Raw genomic sequence first — 11,384 nt, forward strand, 5'->3', positions numbered from 1 at the left:
CTGGTCTTCTTGGAACCATTTTGCTTCCACAGCTTTGGCTTCTTCATCCTTCTTTCCGTCTTTGGTGGCGTCTTCTTCGGGAATCTGTTCTTCTAAGACGTGATTCCAAAGCCCTCGTCCACACAACGCCGTCTTTGTGGTTCTAGACCACAACAAGTAGTTTCCTCCTTTGAGGATAACAGGAATCACCACCGGTTTTGAGATCTCGGTGTTTGCATCGTTTGAACTCATTTTGTTCTTGAGGGGTTTTGAGAAACAAGAGAATAAGACATGAGCGAACTAGAGAATGAGAGATTTAGAGAATAAGGTTTAAAGAATAGAGAAAAGAAACTCAGGAAATCGGAACCAATCGCTCTGATACCATGTTAGAATATTTAGAGACTAAGCGGAATAAAGAGATTTGAGAGAGTGTGCAAAAGAGATGAGAGAAAGAGTTCCCAAAGTAGTGTGTTTATTCATTCTCGTCTTTGATACATATATAGAGGAGACAGAATAGAAACTAGGTTTAGCTAAGCTACAATACAAAAGAAAGTGGTTAGAGACATAAGGAAACATGTGAGTCTTGAGCATGGATCCCGAGAGATAGTGACAGCTCCAACGGTCACAAGACCAAGTGTAAACGACGCGCCAAGGGGGGACCATTGTACGGACACCAACTCTCTTCTTCCTTAAACATCACACGTGATCCCTTGAGCCTTCTCTCCTTATTAAAGGCTAACACCGATTCAAGCCCTAAAGCATAGAAACTTTCTTGACCAATACAACCACTTCTTATGAAGCTGCAAAAATTAGCAGACAATGTGGATATGAAAGTGGACAGCTTATACACTGACCTTAATGGTAAATTTGAAGCTCTTTCCACTCATGTTGATAGCATGGATGTACAGCTATCAAAAACCACAGATGGTTCAAAACTTTTACAATCGCCTCAACCATCTTGTCTCTTCACACTTTCTCCAATTTGTCTGATTTGTTTCTCGAGCATCTTGACATGAGTTGAGAGATTAGTGAACTTCTCAAATGAATCCTCATTTTTCTTGTTGAGGTAATCATACATGATGTCTAACTTGTACCCAAGATCATTCATGTTGTCTAACTTAAGCTTAAGGTAACGTGTGTCTTGGGCGATTTTTTCATGCACCACAGCGATTTGTCTCTTGATAACTTCGGTGCCTTTTGACTCAAATGGGCTTGTCCAAATGGGCATTTTTATTTTCTGGACATTAATGGTCCACACCCAAATAGAACCATGTCTAAATAAGACCAAATCCATTTCGGACCATGACCAATTAGACTGTCCATAAGTCCAAATAAGACCATTTTCAAAATTACTTAATTGTAGCAAAAAGAAAAGATTCAAAACATGAGTTTAACGTAATTGCAGCAAAAAAAAGAAATTCAGCTTACAAGATACAAGTTCAACTAAAACATTTTCATAAAAAAGATAGAAGGGAGATAGAGACATTAATAGCTTCTATGTTGTTCGGAAAAGATAGACATTAATAGAAAAAAGATAGACATTAATAGAAAAAGATCTAGAGAAAGTTACATCAGCTACAATGAGTTACGATGATTATGCAGCTACCTTTCAAAGTGAAACCTTTCTTTTCAAACCTGCAGATGATTTCACCGACCTGAAATACCAAAAATCGACATTTTTTTAATCAAAGGTAAACCCATAATTTTTGTTCTGTATAACAAAAAGCCGACAAGTAATCAAGTAACTTAAACTTGGAACTTTGAATTGATGCATAAACAAGTAAACCCAGAGGACTAAAATCCACAAAAAGTTGAAATTCAACTTCAATCCCTGTCTGTAAAAGCTAAGAGCTAAAATAAATTTGAAGAAAAGAGAGTGGAGAAGCTCGCCTGTGTGATAAGCCGCCAGAATGACTCGCCGGGGACAGAGAATCCGATCGTCGGAGTCTCGCCGGAGAGAGAAGTAGCTCTCCGGAATGCAGTGAGAGATGAATGTCAGAGACGTCGAGAGATTGAGAGAAGAAAAAAATCCCAATTTGATTTGACCTAAAATTTTTAGACCATTGGGCCGACCAAAAACCATATGGTTTGACCCATTTATTTTCTGGACAAAACTGGACCAATACCATTTAGACCCATTAGTATTTGGGTGTGTCCATAACCGGCCCATTATAATTTGGACATGGGTCACCCATGGACAGCCCGCCCATTTGACACCGTGCCTCAAAAGGCACCGAAGTTATCAAGAGACGAATCGCTTTGGTGCATGAAAAAATCGCCCAAGACACACGTTACCTTAAGCTTAAGTTAGACAACATGAATGATCTTGGGTACAAGTTAGACATCATGTATGATTACCTCAACAAGAACAATGAGGATTCATTTGAGAAGTTCACTAATCTCTCAACTCATGTCAAGATGCTCGAGAAACAAAGCGGAAAAATTGGAGAAAGTGTGAAGAGACAAGATTGTTGATGCGATAGTAAACGGGGTTGGTCGGTTTTTGTTTTACTAAGCTTCAGGTTTTAAATGTATAACCCCTAAATGTCTGCAAGTGCACAGATGTGCGCTGTAGTACTTAGGGTATCGATCCGTAGAGACTTAGTTGTTTCAGTACGAATTCACGGCAATGCTTAAATCAGATTAGAACTAAACAATTTGGGTTTTGGTTTTGGGTTTTGGTTGTCACTAAATCTAAACTAGAAAGCAATTAAAAACCAAAAAGCAATTGACAAAAACGAAAGCAAACGAAAGCAAGTAGTAGGCGATTAAACAAGAGGCGATTTGAAACAAAGAACAAGCGAATGAAAAGCAAACTAAATCGAAGGTTATAAGCAATTAAAGACAAACGTTGGGGCTCAAGGGTAATTCGTAGGGGTTCATGGACTAAGCTATGTCGATTTTAAACATATGATAAAGGTAATCAACTACGTATGTTCTAGAACTCGAGGCACGGAAGTATGAATAGCGTACTTTCGCAGCACTAAACAACTATCTCTGGCAACCCTGATCAGTAGGTTTCCACTCTGATCCTGGAAGGGAGAAGATGCAATAGCAGAACAAGACTCATCAACATTCACAACTCAACCACAGGTAGGTTTCCACTCCTATAGAAGAATTGCTCGTTTCACCCTAGTTCAGACAATCAATGAAAGTTTTCGCAACATATCATATCAGATCGGCTTCTAAGTGGCCAGCAAAGAATCACGCAGTAAGATTAAAGGCAAACGAAGAACATCTAGAAGATTATAAATCCTAAATTTATCGATTCATAAGCAAAGACACATGAAATTCCCTTTGAACAATCCCTTTAAACCCAACTGGGTAACTACTCAAACATATTGTAACAAAGCATCATAAACAAAATTGAAAGTGCAGGAAATTAAAGAAAAGAAGGAAGAAAAACGAAGAACGGAGAAGCAGATGGAGGCGCAATGTCTTCCTCCAGCGGCGGCTCCTTCTTCTAAAACGGCGGCCTCCCTCTCTAGGGTTTGAGTCACACACAAAAATTTAAGTACAGAAAGGAGCACACCCTTTAGAATGACCTAAAGGGGGTATACTGGACACTTAGGGCTTCAAAAATAACGAAAGGAATTGATCTGAGCTTTAATTAAGTCGTCTGGAAAGTGAACGACCAAGTTCAGCGGTCGCGGTGGCTCTATCCGCGGGAAAATGGGTGTTGGCCGCGGTCCCGGCTCGTGGTCCTCTTCCGGAACTGCATTTTCTGTCATTCTTGCATCAGGAGTATCTGAAGATCCAACTGTTGGATTGTCTCCAGACCAAGTGCATTGGAAAGCTGGTTGGATCCTCTATGTTGTCTCAAAATGTTGGGGTGATCAGACGGTGAGAATGTCTTCATCGCTTATCATACTTCTGACGGCCTGCATTTATCCAAAATTGCTCATTTGTTCCAAATTGCATATCTTTTTCCCAAGTTTCCTGTAAAGTTTTTTGAAACTCTAAAACATTGAAAACACTTTAAAAACCATTGAAAACAGAATTATAACACCTGCATAAGATATAATTATGATCCATAAAAGTGGTCAAAATACGGTGTTATCAACTCCCCCAGACTTACCTTTTTGTTTGTCCTCAAACAAACTTAAGTCAGGAAAGAATTTTAAGAATCGCAGGAACTAAACAATATCTCAGTGACTGTCCTTCTAAACCATAACTAATCATGAAACATCTATTTGGATCTAGTCTAGAAAATTCTCACCAAAATACAAGCAAACTAGTCCGTTAATCCGTCATGCGAAAATATACACACTTAGATCTAACTTCCAGTCAACTAGCTCTCTACATTCATTAAGTGTAGTAGTGAATTCTCATTAAAGACATTATTCAGGGTAGACGGTGTTTGGTATTAAAGGCTATTTAAGTGGTGGAGTTAAAGTGGGTTACCTGAAGAATTTGGAGGATGCAAGATATTATGCAAAACCGCAAGAGATAGAAGGACCTGTTGATGACCACAGATTTTCAGTCACTTCTCCTTTGCCAAATGTGGTTGCATAATCCTTCTCCTTTGTTGTAAAACAGTTGTTCCCCCAGACTTAGATCTTTTCCGGGAATCATAAAGATAATCTCCAAAACTCCATATAATCAGATCAAGCTTGCCTCAAGTATAAAATTCAATCCTCCTAAACTCTCTAAGGTTTTAAATTTCCTCTCCTTTCAATTTTTTTTTTTAATATATATATAGAGGAAACAACCTTTTATAGAGAGAGAGAGTCTAAGGGACGAAATTGTACCAAGTTTTTGAAGTCTTTCCAAAGGCAAACTGAATTTTCTCTTTTTGTTGAATCATTCCAATGAAATCGCAGGCCTTCGTCTTCAATGACTGAAAACCGCGTTGACCCTTTTTCTCTCCGACGTTTTTGCACATATCTGCATATAGGACAATGAAAAAAAAAATGCATGTGGTTTGAAAAAGGTTAGGTTTGGTGGGGAACTAGCTAAAGATGAACTAGCCATTCAGGATCAACAAAGAGTGGTAAAGGGGTAAAGGAGTCCTGAATGTATAATTCGTTTTCCTGATCTAATGCTTTAATGAGAAAATTAAGTCAAAATTAAGTCCAGATAAAATGAGCTAGTATATCCTGTCAAAAAGAGTCTCCATGAATAGAAGTTCTCTGGTGGGATTTTGTAATGCAAGTATTCTAGCTACCATGTAGTCTAGGCCTAAATCACAAAAAGAGCAAAAAACGAGGAAATAGCGTAGAAGCACACTGGTCTAAATCATCATAGTATTGTTTATTGTGTTCCTGGTTTGAAAACTTTTTTGAAAAACATTTTGAAAACGATTTTTGAAAATTTTTATGAAAAACATTTTGAAAATTTTTTTTTTCCAAAACAAACTCATAACAAATCAAATTTCATTAGTAACGGATGAACATCCTCCCCCAAACTTATTTCACACTGTCCTCAGTGTGATAAATCTTGGAAAGAATGGTAAAGAAAATAGAAAAGTTGAAATGTTTAAGTGAACTTATCGTGCTAGAGAGTGCTGCTCGTCTTTTGTGTTTGTTCTTCCTTATTAAAAACCTGAAATTAAATGAAACAGAAACAAAGCAATGGAAATAGAAAATAAAGGTCAAAGGAAAATAGATAAAATACCAAGTGGGTTACCTCCCACTAAGCGCTTGTTTCAAGTCGTTAGCTTGACATTGTTGCTCGATTAGACTTAACTGGGGTCGTGACACTCCTTGATCTCATTATTGGGCGATGATGGATCAATCAAAAATATCACTTCTCTTTCGTCTTCTCTTTCTTCAGCCAGGTATGGTTTTACACGCTGTCCATTCACTGTAGATGAGTTTCCGGTTCTGTCCCACAGGACAATGGCTCCGTATGGTTTGACTTCCTTTATCGTTAAGGGTCCTGACCATCTTGAACGTAATTTTCCTGGAAAAATCTTAAGACGAGAATTGAAAAGAAGTACCTTATCGTTAGGAGCAAAAGTTCTATGAATAATCTTCTTATCATGATATGCTTTAGTCTTCTCCTTGTAGATCTTCGAGTTTTCGTAAGCATTTTGTCGGATTTCTTCTAACTCATGAAGTTGAAGTAGTCTTCTTTCTCCAGCCGTTTTCAGATTCATGTTCATCTCCTTGATAGCCCATTGCGCTTTATACTCGAGTTCTACTGGAAGGTGACATGCTTTTCCGTAAACTAGGTTGAATGGTGTTGTTCCTAATGGCGTCTTGAATGCTGTTCGGTATACCCATAATGCGTCGTCAAGCTTGGTAGACCAATCTTTGCGATGAACTGCAGTTGTTTTCTGCAAAATCGACTTGATTTTTCTGTTTGAGATCTCTACTTGACCGCTGGTTTGGGGATGGTATGGAGAAGCAACTTTATGTGTAACTCCATTCTTTCTAAGAAGATTCTCGAAAACTCTATTGATGAAATGTGATCCTCCGTCGCTTATCACAATTCTAGGAACTCCAAAACGTGGGAATATAACGGATTTAAACAGCTTCATGACTACCTTTGCATCATTGGTGGGGCTAGCAACTGCTTCAACCTACTTAGAGACGTAGTCTACCGCTACTAAGATGTATTGGTTTCCAAAAGAAGTAGGAAAGGGTTCCATAAAATCTATTCCCCAGACATCGAAAATTTCGACTTCGAGAATAAAATTTTGAGGCATCTCATTCCTTTTGCTTATGTTACCCATCCATTGGCATTTATCGCATCGCAATATATAAGTTTGAGTATCTTTGAACAAAGTAGGCCACCAAAAACCTGCTTGTAAGATTTTTGAAGCAGTTTTGAAGGTTGCGAAATGTCCTGCGTAAGACGAGCTATGGCATCCGAATAAAATTCCTTCCATCTCTTCTTCAGCCACGCATCTTCGGAATAAACCATCAGCACATCTCTTGTAGAGATAAGGTTCATCCCAAAAATAATGTCTTACGTCCTTCAGAAATTTTTTCTTCCTATACCCAAAGAATTGTGGTGGTTCTACATCAGCTGCTAGGTAATTTGCTATGTGTCTAAACCATGGGGTGTTGAAAGCATCTGCTCGTCGTATGAGTTGACGTGGTGGTGCAGCATTGGAATTGGTGGGGGTAGTATCTATTGCATAAATGTTTTCTTCTGGCAAGCTGTCATTTAGAGGCAATCTTTCTTCAACTCGAATTCGTGAAAGATGGTCTGCAACTCCATTATCTGCGCCTTTTCGATCTCAAATTTCGATATCGAATTCTTGCAGTGCGAGGATCCATCTTATCAACCGAGGTTTAGCGTCTTTCTTAGACATTAAATACTTGATTGCAGCATGATCAGTATGAACTATAACCTTAGATCCTACGAGATAAGAACGGAATTTCTCAAATGCAAATACGACAGCTAGAAGTTCTTTCTCTGTTGTAGCATAATTGCATTGAGCTTCGTCTAGAGTTCTGCTTGCGTAGTAGATTACGTGCAGTTTCGTATCTTTTCGTTGGCCAAGCACTGCTCCGACTGCATAGTCACTTGCATCGCACATGATTTTGAATGGGAGTTCCCAATCAGGTGCTTGCACGACAGGAGCGGAAACAAGGGCTTCTTTGATCTTATGAAACGCGGCTAAGCACTCATCATCGAACTCGAAGTTCGTTTCCTTGCAAAGCAAACGCGTAAGAGGTCTAGCTATTTGAGAAAAATCTTTTATGAATCGCCTATAGAATCCTGCGTGTCCTAAGAAACTACGGATGTCTTTTACGTTTGTGGGAGGTTGTAGGCTGGTCATGACTTTGATTTTAGCTTTGTCAACTTCAATTCCTTTTCCCGAAATTCTATGCCCAAGCACAATTCCGTCTCGTACTATGAAGTGACATTTTTCCCAATTTAATACTAAATGCTTATCTTCACATATTTGCAGAACTTAACCAAGATTAGCCAAGCATTTCTCAAAAGAAGATCCATAGATGGAGAAATCATCCATGAATACTTCCATTAAATCTTCAATAAAGTCTGTGAAGATCGACATCATGCACCGCTGGAAGGTAGCAGGTGCATTACACAATCCAAAAGGCATACGTCGGTAAGCGAACGTGCCATATGGACAAGTGAATGTCGTTTTTTCTTGATCCTCCGGGCGAATAGGAATTTGGAAAAATCCGGAGTATCCATCAAGGAAGCAATAGTAGGGGTGATTAGCTAATCTTTCTAGCATTTGATCTATGAATGGAAGTGGAAATGATCTTTCCTAGTTGCTGCATTTAGTTTCCGGTAATCGTGCACATACGATGTCCAGTTCCTGTTCATGTAGCGATCATTTCATCTTTATCATTTTTAATGACAGTGACTCCTCCATTTTTCGGAACAACATGAACTGGGCTAACCCAAGTGCTATCTGAGATAGGAAAGATTATTCCAGCTTCTAAAAGCTTCATAATCTCCTTCTTGACAACATCCATGAGATTAGGGTTCAGTCTCCTTTGACTTTCGATTGAGTTTTTAGCATCATCCTCTAGATTTTTCTTGTGCATACAGAGATCTGGAGAGATTCCAGGTAGGTCATCAAGTGAATATCCTAAGGCTTTTCTATGCTTTCTCAGCTCAGTCAACAGCATTGTGGTTTCTTCTTCCGTCAAACCAGAGTTTATTTTGACAGGATAAGTAGAATTTGGTCCAAGGAAGGCGTACTTAAGTCCGACAGGAAGAAGTTTAAGCTCGACTTTAGGGGCTTTAAGCTCGCTCCAAGGATCATTAATTGCTGCAGCAGTGTCTTTAGGAGGTGTAGGAATGTTTGTTTGTTCATTAAGATCTAGATAGCTTAGAGGTTTCCTATAGGTTTCGGATTTATCAAGCATACGCACGCATTCACTTGAAATTTCTTCAACGAAATTGCGTTCGTGTTACGCGGGTGAAAGCGTGACACTTAAAGGGTCGCCTCGAAGCAGATCTTCATAGACTTCCTCAATAATTCCGTCTAACTCATCAACCCAACAAATTTTGCCATCCAAAATCGGTTTATCAAAACTTTTGTTCATGTCAAATTGCATAACTAGGCCGGCTAGATGAAGGTCGATTTTTCCTTCAGGAACATTGATTATGGCTCCGGCTGTAGATAGGAATGGTCATCAAGGAATAAGTGGATCCTTAGGTTCTCTTTCTAGTTCTAGAACTACGAAATCGGTGGGGATGGAACATTTTTCGATTTCTACAGGAACATCTATTAGGATACCTACTGGTTGTCTAACAGAACGATCAGCTAATACTAAAGAGATTTTAGTGGGCTGGAAAGTGTGATGTCCTAAACGTTTTGCTACTGAAAGAGACATCATGTTTATGCTAGAACCTAAATCACAAAGAGCACGCTCAAAAGCTACATCATTGATGGTGCATGAAAGTACAAAGCTTCCAAGATCGTTTTTCTTTTCAGGGATTCGGCTTTGCAGGATAGAACTAAATTCATGGCTTATCATCATAAAGCCTTCTTCAAGAGTTAAAGAATTTGTTAGAATACCCTTCATGTATTTTCTTAAAGCAGGAATCATAGCACAAGCTTCTACGAAAGGTAATCTCACATTTAGTTGATCAATTAACTCTTTCAGCTTAGCTTTTTCTTTTTCTTTCTTAGGGGCTCTTAAGGCTCTAGGATATGGAGGTTTAGGTTTATAGACGCGAGTTGGTGGAGGTGGAATCGGGTCTTCTCCAGGGATTTCCCGGGATGAATCTTCTCTTACTTCTTCTCCATCTTTTTCCCTTACCACTTCTTTTTCAACATCTTCAACCGTGATTCTTTCTTTTTCTTTTTCCTTACCCTTTTCCTCGTCTTCGGGATCTTTAGGAAATTCAGGCTCTTTGTAAGCTAATCCACTCCTAAGTGTGATAGCTTTCACATGATCGGAGGGATCTGCTTCACTTGAGCTTTCGAAAGAATTTTCACTTGGCTCCTCTTCAGAATTATCTATGTTTTTGGAATTAGTTTTGATCATCAGGCTAAGGAGGGTGGAAAATTTTTCATTGAAATCCTCTTGCATCGTTTTTAGTTCAGATCTAAGATCACTAATCTCTTGAGACCTAGATTTTTCAAGCTCTAGAATTCTTTTGTTTATGTTTTCAGCTTTAGAAGGGGGAAAACTAAGATGTGGAACAGGATTAGATTGAATAGCCAAGATTGGTTCAGAAGGTGATTTCAAGGCAACTTCGGAAGACAAATTCCCGCGGTCTGAAGGCTCGCGACCGCGGAGAAACATGTCTTGGCCGCGGTCAGCATCATCACGAGCGCGGTGAAAGCTTGGTTTACCGCGGTCCGGATGAATGGACCCGCGGTGATTAGAAACGAATGGAAAATCTTGAATTTGATAAACTTCTGCAGTGTTCACCATCCCTTGATCATAAGAATCCATTGGGTTGTCCCAACCTTCAAAGTTACACGTATTGTGTACCTTATTTGGTTATTGCAATCCAAGATGACTCATTATGTGATGGAGACACTTCATAACTTCCGAGATCTCTTCTTTCTTCTCAGGAAGTGCAGAATTACCAAAGGTTACTTGATTTCGGATGCTGTTTGCGAAGTTTTTAATGAAAGCGTGAGCATCGTCTACAGATCTAGTTGAGAAATCTCCATTACTTGCTGTGTCGAAAGAGTGTTGTAACTCTGGAGTTATACCTCGATAGAAGATACCCAACAGGTATTCTTCGGTATATCCATGGTGTGGACAATCTCTTTGGTATTACCTAAATCTTTCCCAAGTATCTAAAAGATCTTCATCTTCTTTTTGTTTATAAGTTCTTATCTTGTTCCTTAAGAGATTTGAACGATTTCTAGTGTAAAAACGATTTAGGAAAGCTGTCCTACATGCTGCCCACGTTTTTAGTAAAGCAGGTGGCAAAGATTTTAGCCATTTTCTGGCATTATCTCTAAGAGAGAATGGAAAAGACTACACTTGTGGTAATCCCCATTTGCTCTAATGGTTGCACATAATTCTTCAAACGTCTCGATATGGTCAATCGGGTGTTCGGAATTGTAACCATGGAATTGATTTTGTTGAACTAAATGGATATAGGGTACCTTAATTTCGGTTTTGCCATCCTTTGGTAAGGCTGGTTGAATAGCTCTTCGATCTCCCAAGAATTTCTCGAGTGAATCGAAACTTCCACTTAGCTCATCATCATCTTCATGTTTTGTCAATCCGATTAGCTCATTGTCATCATAGATCGGTTCTTCAAACTTGTCATCAGTCAGGTCATCATCGCTTGGATCACCATCCACACGATATGGTGGATCACCAAGAGTCCCGGGAACATGTTCTCGGTCTTTCATTGCAGAGAAACCTGAAAAATTCAAAAGAAAAAGTAAAAGTAAAGAAGTGTTCTAATGGATTTAAGCTGGGATTCGCAACTAAACAAATCAAAGTCCCCGGCAACGGCGCCAAAAACTTGATGCGATTGTAAAACGGTTGGTC

The 11,384-nt window shown here is 39.1% G+C and overlaps 1 non-coding gene across 1 annotated transcript; it reads left to right on the forward strand.

The window, feature by feature from the left end:
- Positions 1–10,623: 10,623 nt before the first annotated feature.
- On the forward strand, positions 10,624–10,731 carry LOC112085901. The gene has a single exon (XR_002899180.1). It is a non-coding gene; the product is annotated as a small nucleolar RNA R71 (small nucleolar RNA).
- The last annotated feature ends 653 nt before the right edge of the window (positions 10,732–11,384 follow it).

The sequence above is a fragment of the Eutrema salsugineum genome, unplaced genomic scaffold (assembly GCF_000478725.1).
Source record: "Eutrema salsugineum unplaced genomic scaffold, Eutsalg1_0 scaffold_3, whole genome shotgun sequence".
Classification (NCBI taxonomy): domain Eukaryota; kingdom Viridiplantae; phylum Streptophyta; class Magnoliopsida; order Brassicales; family Brassicaceae; genus Eutrema; species Eutrema salsugineum.